A 16,750-nucleotide genomic window follows, 5' to 3' on the forward strand; every position below is an offset into this window, starting at 1 on the left:
AATGTGCAAAGTCAGTGTACTGTAGTCTTGGGCGACTTCAATATAAAAGTGGGGAAAAGGCAGGTTGGTGAGCAAGCAATTGGCAACTACGGCATCGATTCTAGGAATGCAAGAGGAGAGACGTTCGTAGAATTCGTGGAAAGCAATAGGCTCCGAATAATTATTACCTTCTTCACGAAGCGCCCCAACAAAAAGTGGACCTGGAAAAGTCCTAATGGAGGAACAAGGAATGAAATAGATTTCATACTCGCTGCCAATCCTAGCATAGTGCAGGGTGTAGAAGTGTTAGTTAAGGTAAAGTGGAGTGACCACAGGTTAGTGAGGTCTAGGATTTCTCTCAATTTGGAGAGAGAAAGAGTGAAATTAGTCAAGAGGAAACAAGCCAACCCAGACGCAGTAAGGGTAAAAACAAACCAATTCAGGCTGGTGCTCGCAAACAAATATGCAGCTTTAGAGCAGGAAGATGAAGACAACATAGCGGAATGAAACCGCAACTAGGCTGATCCCAGAAGCAGCAATTGAAGTGCAGGGTAAGGCACCAAGGCAAGCAGTAGGTAAGCTCTCCCAAGAAACAAAGGACCTAATAAAGAAACGACAAAACATGAAAGTGTCCAACTCAAGAGATCAGGTAGAATTCGCTGAACAGTCAAAACTGATCAACAAGAAGAAAGTAAGGGATATTCGAAATTATAACATAGAAAACGTTGAGGAAGCCGTAAGATATGGACGCAGCACGAAATCAGTAAGAAGAAAGCTTGGCGTAGAAGTATGCACTGAAAGATAAGCATGGTAATATCATCAGCAATTTTGATGACATAGTAAAAGCAGCGGAAGAAATCTATACTGACATGCACAGTGCCTAAAACAGCCAAGCTACTTTCATTCGAAATAGTGATGAACCGTATACAGAGGCTCCTTCTATAACTAGCGATGAAGTTAGAAAGGCCTTGAAAGACATAACCAGGGGAAAAGCTGCTGGAGAAGATGGAATAACAGTAGATTTAATCAAAGATGGAGGAGATATCATGCTTGAAAAGCTTGCGGTCCTTTATACGCAATGCCTCACAACTTCAAGTGTACCAGAGAGCTGGAAGAACGCCAACATTATACTAATCCATAAGAAGGTAGACGTTAAAGAATTGAAGAATTATAGACCCATTAATTTGCTTTCAGTACTGTATAAAATATTCGCCAAGATAATTTCCAATAGAATCAAGGCAACACTTGACTTCAGTCAACCGAAAGAACAGGCTGGCTTCAGGAAGGGATATTCTACGATGGATCATATCCATGTCATCAATCAGGTAATCGAGAAATCTGCGGAGTACAATCAACCTCTCTATACGGCTTTCATAGATTATGAAAAGGCATTTGATTCAGTAGAGATACCAGCAGTCATAGAGGCATTGCGTAATCGAGGAGTACAGGAGGCATACGTGTATATCTTAGGAAATATCTACAAGGATTCCACAGATACCTTTGTTCTCCACAAGAAAAGTAGAAAATTACCTATCAAGAAAGGGGTCAGGCAAGAAGACACAATCTCTCCAACTCTATTCGCTGCATGCTTAGAAGTATTCAAGCTCTTAGGCTGAGAAGGCTTAGGAGTGAGAATCAACGGTGAATATCTCAGCAACCTTCGGTTTGCAGATGACATTGTCCTATTCAGCAACAATGGAGACGAATTTCAACAAATGATTAATCGAGAATGGGCAAGCATTGGGTTGACGATGAATATGCAGAATAAAAAGATAATGTTCAATAGCCTGGCAAGGGAACAAGAATTCAGGATCACCAGACAGCCTCTAGAATCTGTAAAGGAGTACGCTTATCTAGGTCAATTACTCACAGGGGACCCTGATCATGAGAAATAAATTTACAGAAGAATAAAATTGTGTTAGAGTGAATACGGCAGGCATTGCCAAATCCTGACTGGGAGATTACCACTGTCGTTGAAAAGAAAAGTACAATCATTGCATTCTACCGGTGCTAACATATGGGGCAGAAACTTGCAGGTTAATAAAGAAGCTCGAGAACAAGTTAAGGATCGCACAAAGAGCGATGGAACGAAAAATCTTAGGACTAACGTTAAGAGACAGGAAGAGAGTGGTGTGGATCAGAGAACAAACGGGGATAGCCGATATTCTAGTTGACATTGAGCGGTAGAAATGGAGCTGGGCAGGCCATGTAATGCGTAGGACGGATAACCGGTGGACCATCAGGGTTACAGAATGGATACCAAGAGAAGGGAAGCGCAGTCGAGGACGGCAGAAAAGCAGGTGAGGTGATGAAGTTAGGAAATTTGCAGGCGCAAGATGGAATACGCTAGCGCAAGACAGGGGTAATAGGAGATCGCAGGAAGAGGCCTTCGTCCTTGGCGAAGGGTATCTCCTGCAGTGGAGATAAATATAGGCTGATGATGATGATGATGCAAATATGCAAGAATAAAACACATGTACAGCATACCTGATGAAACAAAGCAAGCTAGGTGACTGTCCCCGACCCGTTTCACACGGCATGCCATTAAATCACCATCGTCATCAGTTAGCATCGTATCGTGCCATTTATTATGCGATGTGACATGCGTGCCACGTAAGGTCGGTACGTGCGAACATTACATTGTAGTTGCGCGAATTTCAGCTGGTGTCCCGACATGTAGCAGTTGCACGTTGCATGTTGCTGGACCTGGCTAACTCAGGTAGGCAAGCCGACTATTCGTTACCACCCCGTTTCGAAGCGGATGCCAATAAACCACCATCATCATCATCAATAGCATCGCATCGTGCCACGGGTCAAGGGATGTGACATGTGCGCCATGTAGTCTGGATGCCTATGTTTACTCTTCTGTACACGTTATGGTGCCTGCTCGCGAGGTACGAACTTCTGCTGAATAAGTGAATCGTATAGCTACGCGCGCGGCTGCAACCAGGCAAAGTCTGGCTCAGAATTAAGGCTGCTGTTCAGAGCCAGACGTGTTGCGGCGCAAGCCACATCTCGCCTTCGACGCCGGGCGGCAAGTTGAAATTGTTGTCGTGAAGATGACGCGAACAGATTTCGCTAAGAACTGTAGTGCTTGGTGTAGAAAATAAATTCTCATGGAGCCGCGTCTCCAGCTTACGCTGTGACTGTGCTGCGGGTGCTGCGCAGGCCTGTGTCGTTTTTTTGTATACCAATATGGTATGATATAACTGCGGGTAGAAAATACCCGGACATTACAAACGCGAAGGGCAAGGCGATTTTCGTACTTGAGCATTGCAACGTAAGGCTAATTATTGTGCACGGGACGTAAGGCATCAAAGTACGTTTCCGTCATCCAACACTTTTGCAATGCACTGCGCGTTATGCACGTGCGCCCTGCTTACGTGCAAGTAATAGTTTCAGCAAGACGAGTTTACGAGATTGAGAGGCAACGCATCAACGCTCAGCACATTATAATGACTATCATGATGCTCCATGATGACTATCCATGAGGCATGAGCTGGTATCCTTCCTCACCAATCATTCTTTTAGGGGACTTTAATTACGCGAACATCAAGTGGTCCGATGGACTTCTACTACTGAACCCATTCTCAAGGCACTGTCAGATTTTCTGAGACATGTGTACATGCTTTATTTTCATGCAGACGGTAACTAAGCCTACCAGAAATGCCACAGGAACATCTAGTACATTAGACATCATCTTATCTACGCCCCCCCCCCCCCCGCAGGGGCGCCTGCGTAAGCAGGCGTTTGGTGTGTGGCGACACCACGGACCCGAGCACATGGGGGTTGGACCCTCCCGCGTTTAACCGTGCGCGGCTTAGCCGTGTCCGGGGAAAAGGGGATCCTGGAGGTTGAGCCGAAGCCGGGTGTTTGGACCTTTATGGCCCCCCGGCGGAGGCAACACACCTCTTTGGCCTCTGCTTCACGTAGACGGCACCCCCGGACTGACCCACCCGGGGGAAATCGGTGGTCGCCTTTTCCTGTCCCCCTCTCCAACCTTTTGCTTTCCTATCTCCTCTCTTTTACTCTCCTATCATCTCTTCTCTTCCATCACTTCCTAATTTTCACAGGCGGCTTGGGTTAACCTTGTGTATGTGCCCTCTCTTGGGTATCTTATATTGGGTTATAGCAGCAATGCACGGCTGGCGCCTACAGCCTTACACGTTAAGTGCTGCAGCGTCCCCTAGTTGGGCTCCGTGGTGGGTGGCCGCCCATTGCCGCCGAAATAAACCAAACCAGTATGGGAGCGCCTGCATTTACCCGCTTACTTGATCGTTACCCTCACAAGAGGGGACGCACCGAAGAACTATTAAGCTCATTCAAACCGAGAGAAATTTTTCCCCGTTACCAAGTTGTTCACAGTGAGAAGACCGAAAAACCAGCAAGAACCGTATCCCCTTTTCTAGTCGCAAAAGGCTTGACTGACGCCCTTGGCCCAGGTTACAAAGTCACCAAATTGGCGAGCGGGGACCTCCTGCTTGAGATCCGTGATAAAGAGCAGCACAATAAACTCAAAAAGCTTGTGGCATCTTGAGACATTCCTGTTACCGTTTCACCTCACCGTTCTATGAATACAGCACGCGGAGTAGTGTCTGATGCAGATCTCATTGACTTGTCCGAAACCGAACTATTGGAGGGCTGGAAACAGCAAAACGTAACCAACGTACAGCGTATCATTATCAGACGAGACAATAAAGAAATTCCTACAAAACACCTGATCCTGACCTTTGCCACTTGCGATCTGCCACAAACAATAGAAACCGGATACACAAAGATAGCTGTCAGACCATACATACCTAATCCAAGACGATGTTTCCAATGTCAAAGATTTGGCCACGGCTCGCAGAGCTGCCGTGGTAGACTCACATGCGCGAAATGTGGAGTCCAAGGTCACGCCTCAGATAACTGCGAAGCGACACCTCACTGTGTAAACTGTGATGGTGAACATCCAGCTTACTGCAGATCCTGTCCTAACTGGAAAAAAGAAAAAGAAATTATCACTCTCAAAGTGCGCGAGAACATCTCTTTCAAAGAAGCGCGTAAAAGGTGTTCACCATTCCACAGCACAACGTATGCCGATGCGACGCGTCAGGGGGCAGCGTCGCACCGGCCTCCGCCACTTGTCCGGCCCGCGCACAGCGAGCGGTCGGCTGTGGCGCCCCCCGCCCCGGTGGTGGAAGCAGTCCAATCTGCTCCGCCCACCCAGCCACCGAGACCCGCTACCCCAGGTACGTCGGGTCTCAAGACCACGCCCCATCAGGCGAGGTCTGAAAAACGAACAAGCAGCCCGCACTTGCGGGCGTCCAGCGCCTCTCAGGAGGCAACGGAAACAACACCGGTACCTTTGGTGCCGAAGAACCGGCGTGGCTCTCTCGAGCGCGCCAAAACAAACAAAAAACCCATAACAGGGCCGGACGACGGTCCTGTTACCTAAGACACTAGACACCTGAACACAGAACACTCCTCTATTCAGTAAGATGGCGGTACAAATTATTCACTGGAATGCCCGTGGCATTCTAAAGAACTTAGACGACATCAAGGAAATAATACAAGAAATTAATCCTAGGCTGTTCTGTGTTCAGGAAACACACTTAAAAACATCAAATACAAATTTCCTAACACACTATACAGTATTTCGCAAAGATCGCGATGATGGCCAGACTGCGTCTGGCGGCGTGGCCATTATAGCTCAGAGGTCAGTTGCTTGCCGACACCTCCACCTTCAAACAAATCTAGAGGCAGTAGCAGTTAGGGCAATACCGTTTGACAGGTTGGTGACAGTCTGTTCACATTACATACCACCCGAACATCGTTTGCAGCTTACAGAACTTCAAACACTTGTCAATCAGCTCCCTGAGCGATTGATTTTAACAGGTGACCTGAACGCCCATAATATGCTGTGGGGCGACTCGCGATGCGATGCTAGAGGGCGTACAGTAGAAGACTTCCTTTTATGTTCTGGTGCGGTTCTGCTGAATCAAAAAGAACCCACCTTTTATAGCGCCACACATAAGTCATACTCATCAATAGACCTAACCACAGCCTCTCCGACACTAATGCCACACCTTGACTGGAAGGTCATAAAAAACCCTTACGGAAGTGACCACTTCCCTATTGTTTTAAATCTAACAAAACAAGCTGGCTGCCCTCCACAGGTTCCTCGAAGAAAACCGACTCGTCGAACTGGGAACTGTTTAAAAAGATTACGTACTTACAGTGGGATGCTTTAGTTTCTTTTAATATAGACGATGCTGTGGCATATTTTACAGGTTTTATAATTGACGCTGCTGAAAAATGCATAAAACAAACTAACGGACCTGCTAATAAGCGTCGCATACCTTGGTGGAATGAGGAATGTAAAGAGGCACGGAAAAAACAAAATAAAGCTTGGGGCCTGCTCCGCGACTCTCCAACTGCGGAGAATCTCACTAATTTCAAGCAGGCCAAATCACAGGGCAGGAGAATACGTCGACGTGCTAAGCGGGCTAGTTGGGAAAGGTACATAAGTATAGCATCAATTCTTACAAGGATGAGAGTAAGGTGTGGAACAGAGTGAACAAATGAAAAGGCCGGGAAACACAACCACTTCCCTTAGTAAACACTCAAGGTGACAGTATGAAAGATCAGGCTGATTTGCTGGGCGAGCATTTTGAAAGCATTTGTAGTACATCCCACTATGATCCAACTTTCTTAAAGTTCAAAGAACACGCAGAGCGGGAGCGCCTCAAACGAAAGTGCGCAACAGAAGTGCCTTACAACCGTCCGTTTAGTCTCGCAGAACTCAAGGCTTCTCTCAGTTCTTGCAGCAACTCAGCACGAGGTGGTGACCGTATAATATACGAAATGATCAAGAACCTGCACTCAGAAACATTAAACACACTTGTGTGTCTTTACAATACCATGTGGTGATCTGGACATATTCCGTCCTCATGGAAACAAGCCATTATCATCCCAATTTATAAACAAGGCAAGGACCCTGCATTAGCCAGCAGCTATAGGCCAATAGCACTAACAAGCTGTATGTGCAAGTTATATGAAAAAATGGTGAACCGGCGTCTAATCTATTATCTGGAAAGCAACCATCTACTTGACCCCTTCCAATGTGGTTTCAGGGAAGGTAGGTCAACAATAGACCACCTCGTTCGCATTGAGGGAAACATTAGAGATGCCTATATACACAAACAATTCTTTTTATCTGTATTTCTCGACTTGGAGAAAGCCTATGACACAACATGGCGATTCGGAATCCTTCGAGACCTATCTGCAATGGGTGTACGCGGCAACATGTTAAACATGATAGAAAGTTGCTTGTCTAACCGCACATTCCGCGTTAGAGTGGGCAATGCCCTGTCCAGAAGTTTCACTCAAGAGACTGGTGTGCCACAAGGGGGCGTGCTTAGTTGCACCCTCTTCATTGTCAAAATGAATTCCCTTCACAAAGCCATACCATCCTCTATGTTTTACTCAATATATGTCGATGATGTGCAGATCGGATGTAAGTCTTGTAACCTTGCAATATGCGAGCGTCAGGTTCAGCTCGGACTGAACAAAGTTTCAAAATGGGCAAATGAAAATGGTTTTAAGCTCAACCCCCTCAAAAGCTCCTGTGTACTTTTCTCTAGAAAGAGAGGCTTAATACAAGATCCTGCTATTATGCTCCACGGACAACACATACCAGTCAACACTGAACATAAATTCTTAGGCGTTATACTCGACTCAAAACTGACATTCATCCCACACATAAAGTATCTTAAGAACAAATGCTTAAGGACAATGAATATTCTTAACTTTTGTCGCACACAACGTGGGGTAGCGACAGGAAATGCCTCATGAATCTCTACAGAAGCCTTGTACGATCGCGGTTAGACTACGGCGCAGTAGTGTATCAGTCTGCTACCCCCAGTGCTCTCAAGATGCTGGACCCTGTGCATCATCTTGGTATCCGCCTCGCCACCGGTGCCTTCAGGACAAGCCCTATTCCAAGTCTCTATGTCGAATCGAACGAATGGCCCCTTGATCTACAACGATCATATTCTACTTTTAACTACTTTCTGAAAGTACATACTGATAAAGACCATCCTTGTTATCCTACCATCAACGATATGACCTCTGAAACACTTTTTCATAACAAGCCTGCAGTGAGAGAGCCATTCTCGCTCCGTGTGAGGAGGCTGAGCGAAGATATGGACGTTCCGCTCTTTGAAAATCGCTTAATGGCTCCTGCTAAGCCGTTACCGCAGTGGTTGTGGCACATCATCGACTGCGACACGTCATTTGTGGAGGTAACGAAGCATGCTCCAGAGGCCCACATTCGTATGCATTTTCTAGAGTTACAATATAAGTACTCGTGCCCAGAATACTACACAGATGCATCTAAATCGCATGCCGGCGTGCCTTATGCAGCCGTTGGCCCATCCTATTCGGAGTCAGATGTTCTTCACCATCATACAAGCATCTTTACAGCAGAGGCGTATGCACTATGGTGCGCTGCGAAACACATCAAGCAGTTAAAACTACATAAGGCGGTCATATATACAGACTCGTTAAGCGTTGTTAAAACATTTATGTCACGCTGGAAACATAGAAATCCAGTAATTGCAGATCTTTTCTCTCTCCTATGTGCGATTTATGCCTCTGGCCAACATGTAACGGTATGCTGTGTGCCTGGGCACAGAGGTATCGAAGGTAACGTGCTAGCAGACCGAATGGCCACTTCCTTAGATACAAAATCTTGCAACATGTCCATAGCTGTTCCATTTGTTGACCTAAAGCCGTATTTGCGGAAAAAACTTAGAACGTACTGGCAGCATAAGTGGGACGCTGAAATCCTTAATAAGCTCCACATGGTTAAGCCACATTTAGGGTATTGGCCATCACTGACCAACTGAAGACGAAGTGATGTCCTATTCTGTCGTCTGAGAATAGGGCACACTTATGGTACACATAGCTTTTTGTTGACTGGAGGTGAACATCCATTGTGTGGTAGATGTGGGGAAATACTCAGTGTTCAGCATGTCCTCCTGGAATGCCGTGAAACACAAGCCGAGAGGAAAAGACACTTCCCCTTAGCGTACAAGCAGTGCATACCACTTCACCTAGCACTGTTTCTAGGCAGAGAACCGCTATTTGACATGAAGTCCGTTTTATCCTTCTTAAATGATGTTCGTACGCTCAATGTATTCTGCCCAAGAAATTCGTAGCACGGCCTCCTGCGCGAGGCCGCTGTTGCGATTTCAACCCTTGTTTATAGCACATGCCTCTATGCCTCCGGCCCTTGTACTCAAGGTACCTGGTGAGGCTGTTGTGCTACTGGTGAACCATCACTTTTTCATTTTTAAATACGTGTAAAGTTATCACAACCTTCCACCTTTCAACTCATAGCATACGCCACTTCAGTCACTACCATTATTTTACTACCTATATGTTTTACGCCATTTACAGCGACAGTTTTTAGGCCCCTTTACAGCCATGTCACATCTACCATGAGAAACTCATTGCCCGCGTCATAACAGCTCATCGATTACATTACCACTTGTCATGGCGCTCTTTGGCCATACCTGGCCCTTGCGCCATAAAACACCACACATCATCATCATCATTATCTACGCCCCCACATCTCATCTGAAAACTCACGTACTTGCCTGATTTTAGCGACCATTCGCTGCTTCATTGGGACATTAACATGTCTTTTTCCCGACACCCGAAACAAAAGAAACTTATCCGTGACTATAAAAAAGTAAATTTTGATAATATTTATCAGAAACTCTGCACATATTTTGACGCATAGGTCATTTATTTTCATACACGGAATGTCGAAGAAAACTTGGTTCTATTGCGGCATAAAGTCGCACAGCTTATCACTGCATATATTCCACTGAGACGCATTCAGTGCGATAAAGCGTCATCTTGGTTTAACAAATATCTTAAGCCCTTTTCAAAAAAAAAAAAAGAAAAGGGTTTGTTTCGTTCGGCAAAGTTACGAAAAACAAAAAGTCACTGGGAAGCATATCACAACGTACAAGCCGAGTACTGGCCAGCACTCTGTTACGCCAAAGATTATTACTCTACTAACATTCTCCTAGCCCTTTTATGAGGTAATCCTAAACCATTTTGGAGAAGCGTAGATGTGACTGAAACTAGTGTTATTCCTCTTAATAATTCTGAAAATGAACCTATACCACCCGAAGAATGAGCGTCAGTCGTAACAATGTTTTTCCAGACAATTTTTCTTCATGTCGAGTTGATTGTCTTAAAAATGTGTGACATCCCTATTATCCTTCGATGTCCCCTATCATGATCGAGCACTCTGGAATAGTACACTTAGTCGAATCGCGAAAGCTTTCTTCGTCGTGTGGAACTCACAGTATCAACTCTAAATTTCTAAAACAGACTAAACATTACTCAGGTTTGTTTTTGACTAAACTCTTCCAGTAGTCGTTTGACCATGGTATCATCCTTTTGATTGGAAGATTGGGAATGTGGTTCGTGCTTATAAATCAGGCAACAAACATTCTCCATTAAATTATCAGCTCATTTCGCTGGGAAGTATCCCTTGAAAAATAATGGAGCACATATTGTTCAGTCACGACTTAGAGATTGATTCGAACCAAATAAGGAAATTTATTAGCCCGACGTTCCGGAGCCTATTCGGCTCCTTCTTCAGGGGGTATTCTTCGGAGGTGGCGGTGTGCCGCTTTTAAAAGGTCCATCGTAAGAGAGGAGAGGAAGGCGGAGAGAGCGTAAGGTGGGGTGACACTTGACAGGGCACCTGTTCTTGACAGACGAAAGAGGTGGTAGATGGGGGAGGGGGTTGCGGCGTTGCTGGTCGGCTGGGTTGACCGATGCTGGGGGCACTTTACTCGCAGGACTGTCGTTGACGATGGGCGGGGGGGGGGGGGGGGGCGGAGGACGAGATGTTTTGGTGTTGGGGACCTAGAGCGGGGGGTTCCTTTCTTCCCTTCGTCGCGTCTGTAAGGCCATGGCCATACAAAGAAGCAAGGATGCCCTTCATCATCATCATCATCATCATCATCATCATCATCAGCCTATATATTATATCCACGGCAGGACGAAGGCCTCTCCCTGCAATATCCAAATACCCCTGTCTTGCGCTAGCGTATTTCAACTTGCGCCTGCAAATTTCCTTACTTCATCATCCCATCTGGTTTTCTGCCGTCCTCGACTGCGCTTCCCTTCGCTTGGTATCCATTCTGTAACCCTAATAGTCCACCGGTTATCCATGCTATGCAGTACATGGCGTGCCCAGTTCCATTTCTTCCGCTTAATGTCAACTAGAATATCGGCTATCCCAGTTAGTTCTCTGATGCACACCGCTCTCTTCCTGTCTCGTAACGTTAGTCCTAAGATTTTTCGTTCCATCATTCTTTGTGCGGTCCTTAACTTGTTCTCAAGCTTCTTTGCTAACCACCAAATTTCTGCCCCATATGTTAGCACCGGTAGAATGCAATGAGTGTACACTTTTCTTTTCAACGAGAGTGGTAAGCTCCCAGTCAGGCTTTGGCAATGCCTTCCTTATGCACTCCAAAACAATTTTATTCTGTAAATTTCTTTCTCGTGATCAGGGCGCCCTGTCAGTAATTGACGTAGATAAACGTACTCCTTTACAGACTCAAGAGGCTGACTGGCGATCGTGAATTCTTTCTTGTTCCCTTGCCAGGCTATTGAACATTATCTTTGTCTTGTGCATATTCATCTTCAACCCAATTCTTACACTTTCTCGATTAAGGACCTCAATCATTTGCTGTAATTCGTCTCCATTGTTGCTGAATAGGACAATGTCATGTGCAAACAGAAGGTTGCTGAGATATTCGCCGTTGATCCTCACTCCTAAGCCTTCCCAGTCTAAGAGCTTCAAAGGGAATGCCCTTCACGCGGTTTATATTACCCGCCGTATTCTGAATGTGCCATGACTCCAGTAGTAGACTTTTTCAATAGTTTGTCTCTGTTTGTAGGATTTGGGTTTCTTAGAAAGAAATCTTGTGGTAGGCGTTTTCGGAATGTTCGGCGCCGGTGCTGCGTATTCGATTGAATGTCTGACGTCATTTTCTTGTTGTCTGATTCTTTCTTTTACATTTTTGGTTTCCCCGATGTACGACGCCAGACAGTCGGCACAGCTGATTTTATAGACAACGCCTTGAGCTTTTTTCTTTTGGTGGACGGTCTTTCGGTTTAGGAATGAGGATATTCAATGTGTTCATCGGTTTGTGCGCGACTTTGAGGACTTATTTTTTTAATATTCGGCTGAGAGCTTCGCTGGTACCTTTGACCCATGCGATGGACACTCATTTCTGTGGTCGAGGGGAAGTCAATGGTTGGAGGTCTCGTAGTTTGCTTTTTCTTTCTTTTTTGTTGTCAGGTGGTTTTTTGAATGAATTCAGTTGTATAGCCATTCCTTTTGAGTTCATTGAGAACCGTTCTCCTTTCTTTCTTTTGACCTGATTCCAATGTGCAATGAGTTTTGGCTCTTTTCAATAAAACATTTTCTACCGATGCCCTGTGGTTTGCCGGATGGTTGGATTCGAAGTGCAGTTAGCAGCCTGTGTAGGTTGGTTTTCCGTAGACTGAAAATTTTAGATTGCCGTCGGTTCATGTAACTTGTACATCTAGGAATGGCAGCGATCCGTTTTGTTCGCGCTCCGACGTGAATTGTATTTCAGGATCTATGGAATTTAAATGGCTCTGCAGGTTTTCCGACTTGCGATTCCTTCACGATACAGAAGCAATCATCCACCATCCTGAGGAAAACGTTTGGCTTCGGGGAAAAAAGTACTCAGAGCTCTGTCTTCGATATTCTCCATAGTTAGGTTAGCCATGGTGACGGAAATTGAGGCCTCCATTGGAGTTCCTTTCACCTGCTTGTAGTAGCTGCCTCGGAAGGTGACGTAGGTATTTGACAGGCATAGCTCGAGAAGGCGGCAGATCTCGTCTACACTCAAGGGGGTTCTCTCGTCGTGTGTGTCGTCGCGTTCCAGGGCACCCCTTGTTGCGGATATAACTGACTGAATGGGTACTCTGGTGAACAAAGAGATTACATCAAAAGAGACCAGGCATTCATCATCTTCAAGGCGTACATTTGATATGAGCTTGATGAAGTTCTCGGGGTTGCGCACGTGGGCTGCTGTCCTTCCGGTGAGGGGTGATATAGTCTGGTGCAAGTATGTGAATAGTGATCGAAGTGGGGAGCACGAATAGTCTACGATTGGCCGTAAGGGGATTCCGGATTTATGGAGTTTTGGCAAGTCCTAAAAGCCTGGTGCGGACCCGTTCCTGCACATTAATTTGGCACATTAAGAAAGAAACTTGTCTTCTGACGAAATAAGAGTGCTGAGATTACTGAAAGAAGATAAGAACATTGTAATCCTACCAGCGGACAAGGGCAACTTAACCGTCGTGTTGAACACGCAGGACTACGAGGAAAAGGCGTTCACCCTACTTAACAGCCAAGACTACGAAAAACTAAAAAAGGACCCCATCACAAGGACCCAATCAGTACTGAATAAGACGCTGGTCGAAATATTCCAAAATCACTCAAATTCTCGAAACCGTTTATCTAAAATTAGCGCGCAGGAACGGTTCCGCACCAGCCTTTTACGGCTTGCCAAAACTCCATAAACCCGGAATCCCCTTACGGCCAATCGTAGACTTTTCGTGCTCCCCACTTCGATCACTATCCACATACTGGCACCAGATTATACTACCCCTCACCGGAAGGACAGCATCCCACGTGCGCAACACCGTGAACTTCATCAAGCTCATATCAAATGTACGCCTCGAAGATGATGAATGCCTGGTCTCTTTTGATGTAATCTCTTTGTTCACCAGAGTACCCATTCAGTCAGTAATATCCCCAACAAGGGGTGCCCAGGAACGCGACGACACACTCGACGAGAGAACCCCCTTGAGTGTAGACGAGATCTGCCGCCTTCTCGAGCTATGCCTGTCAAATACCTACTTCACCTTCCGAGGCAGCTACTACAAGCAGGTGAAAGGAACTCCCATGGGGCCTCAATTTCCGTCACCATGGCTAACCTAACTATGGAAAATATCGAAGACAGAGCTCTGAGTACTTTTTCGTCGAAGCCAAAAGTTTTCCTCAGGTACGTGGATGATTGCTCATGTATCGTGAAGGGGTCGCAAGTCGAAAACCTGCAGAGCCATTTAAATTCCATAGATCCTGATATACAATTCACGTCGGAGCGCGAACAAAACGGATCGCTACCATTCCTAGATGTACAAGTTACACGAACCAATGGCAATCTAAAGTTTTCAGCCTACCGAAAACCAACCCATACAGGCCGCGACCCTCGCATCCAACAATCCGGCAAACCACAAGGCATCAGTCATAAATTCTTTATTGAAAAGAGCCGAAACTCATTGCACATTGGAATCAGATCAAAAGAAAAAAAGGAGAACGGTTCTCAACGAACTCAAAAGGAATGGCTATACAACGGAATTCATTCGAAAAACCACCCGACAAAAAAAAAAAAAAGACCTACGAGATCTCAAACTGTTGACTTCCCCACCACCACAAAAACGAGTGTCCATCCAATAGGTCAAAGGTACCAGCGACGCTCTCAGCCAAATGTTAAAAAATGATGGCCCCAAAATCGCGCACAAACCGACGAATACATTGAATATCGTCATTCCTAAACCAAAAGACCGTCCACCAAAAGAATACGCTAGAGGCGTCGTCTATAAAATCAGCTGTGCCGACTGTCTGGCGTCGTACATCGCGGAAACGAAAAATTTAAAAGAAAGAATCAGACAACACAAAAATGACGTCAGTACATTCAACCGAATACGCAGCGCCATCGCCGAACATTCCGCAAACGCCGACCACAAGATTTCTTTCCAAGAAACCCAAATCCTTCCAACAGAGACAAACTGGCGGCTACTACTGGAGTCATGGCACATTCAGAATACGGTGGGTAGTATAAACCACGTGAAGGGCATCCTGCCTTCTTTGCATGGCCATGTCCTTGCAGACGCGACGAAGGGAAGAAAGGAACCCCCGCTCTAGGTCAGCAACACCAAAACAACTCGTCCGCCTGCCCCCCCCCCCCCCCTCCCCCACCCCGCCCATCGTCAACGACATTCCCGCGAGTAAAGTGCCCCCAGCATCGGTCAACCCAGCCGACCAGCAACGCCGCAACCCTCCCCCCTCCACTTACCACCTCTTTCGTCTGTCAAGAACAGGTGCCCTGGCAAGTGTCAAACCACCTCACGCTCTCTCCCCCTGCCTCTACCCTCTTAAGGTGGACCTTTTAAAAGCGGCACACTACTACCTCCGAAGAATACACCCTGAAGAAGGAGCTGAATAGGCTCCTGATCGTCGGGCTAATAAATTCCCTTATTTGGTTGGAATCAATCTCTAAGTCTTAATCAATTTTCCCAACCAGACCGGTAATTCTGTCGAAATGTTTAGGCCAGTGGAGTCCTGGAATGAGGACACCACCCACTTGTCCTCAAGATCAACGAACTCAATGGTCTAAATAAATGTTTTTTCCCTCTCTCTCTATCTAGCTTCAAATATATTACAGCCCTATGTTTAATTTTTTCGGAATCAAATTCTTTCTTTGCGTCATCACAACACGGCTTCAGGCATTCGTTTTCTTGTGAAACTCGATTACTTTGTTTCACTCTCTGCTTGCACTCTATACTAGACAAGCATTTCAGAATAGATTGCGCCTTTCTAGACTTCTCGAAGGCGTTTGAAAAGGTTTATGATGTGTTGCTTATGAATAAACTTTCCCCTTTAAACCTTGACCTAATGTCCTTACTTGGCTTGGGTAATTCTTAATCAATCGTCAACAGTATGTTTCTGTCAACGGCCAAGATTCATCCTTAAATAACGTAGCATCAAGAGTTCCCCAGGGCTGTCTGTGTTTTAGGTTCATTACTTTTAACAACGGAGCTCTTCTTAGCCGAGCCTTCGCCATCTTTCCGTGCCACGCAGGTCACGTGGCCAGGAGAGGATGAGAGCCACGCCGGGTAAGGCAGGTCACGTGACCAGCAGAGGAGGACAGGCACGCTGGGGAAGGAGGCGACGAATTAGAGGCCGCGCTGGGCGCGAGGCGGAGAGGCGATAGGTATAAGAGAAGGTGTTTCTGTGAAGCGCGCCCTTTCGGATAACGAACGCGCATCCCAGCACAAACAAGGGAACACGTAGAGCTGCTGCCAACCCCGTCCGCGTTTCCCTGCGTTCGCGCCGAACTTGCGCAATGCACGTGACTGCAGCCGATGCCTCTGGCGGCAGCTCGGCAGATTTCGACCAGAGAACTGGAAACTCGTCGAGTAGCGTCGGAAGTCGCTGCCTCTTCTCGCCTCGCAAACTTTCAATATAATATATCTTCCTGTTGTAGATCTGTGTTTACTTGTGTTTACTCAAATGCACCATGTGCAACACACGCACATGTAACACTCGCGGTGTAACTAACACTGCTTCGCTGTTCGACCATCTTGCGGAGTGGAATTGGCGGTGATTTTTTTCTCATATACATTAACGACTTGCCCGATTGGGTGTCATGTCATCCTCATTTCACCTATACGCCGATGACTGTGTACTGTATCACAAGATTCGTGATGATCAGGACTAGGAAATTCTACAGACTGTTCTAAATAACATCGCCGCTTGGTGTAAAAACTGGCCCGTGAAACTAAACCCCAAGAAATACAAGTTGATGACTGTTACAAGATGCGACGTGTGTGTGCGTCCATATCGACGTTTTCACGAGGGCGCTTCCGACGG

The sequence above is a fragment of the Dermacentor silvarum genome, chromosome 6, assembly GCF_013339745.2.
Source record: "Dermacentor silvarum isolate Dsil-2018 chromosome 6, BIME_Dsil_1.4, whole genome shotgun sequence".
NCBI lineage: Eukaryota > Metazoa > Arthropoda > Arachnida > Ixodida > Ixodidae > Dermacentor > Dermacentor silvarum.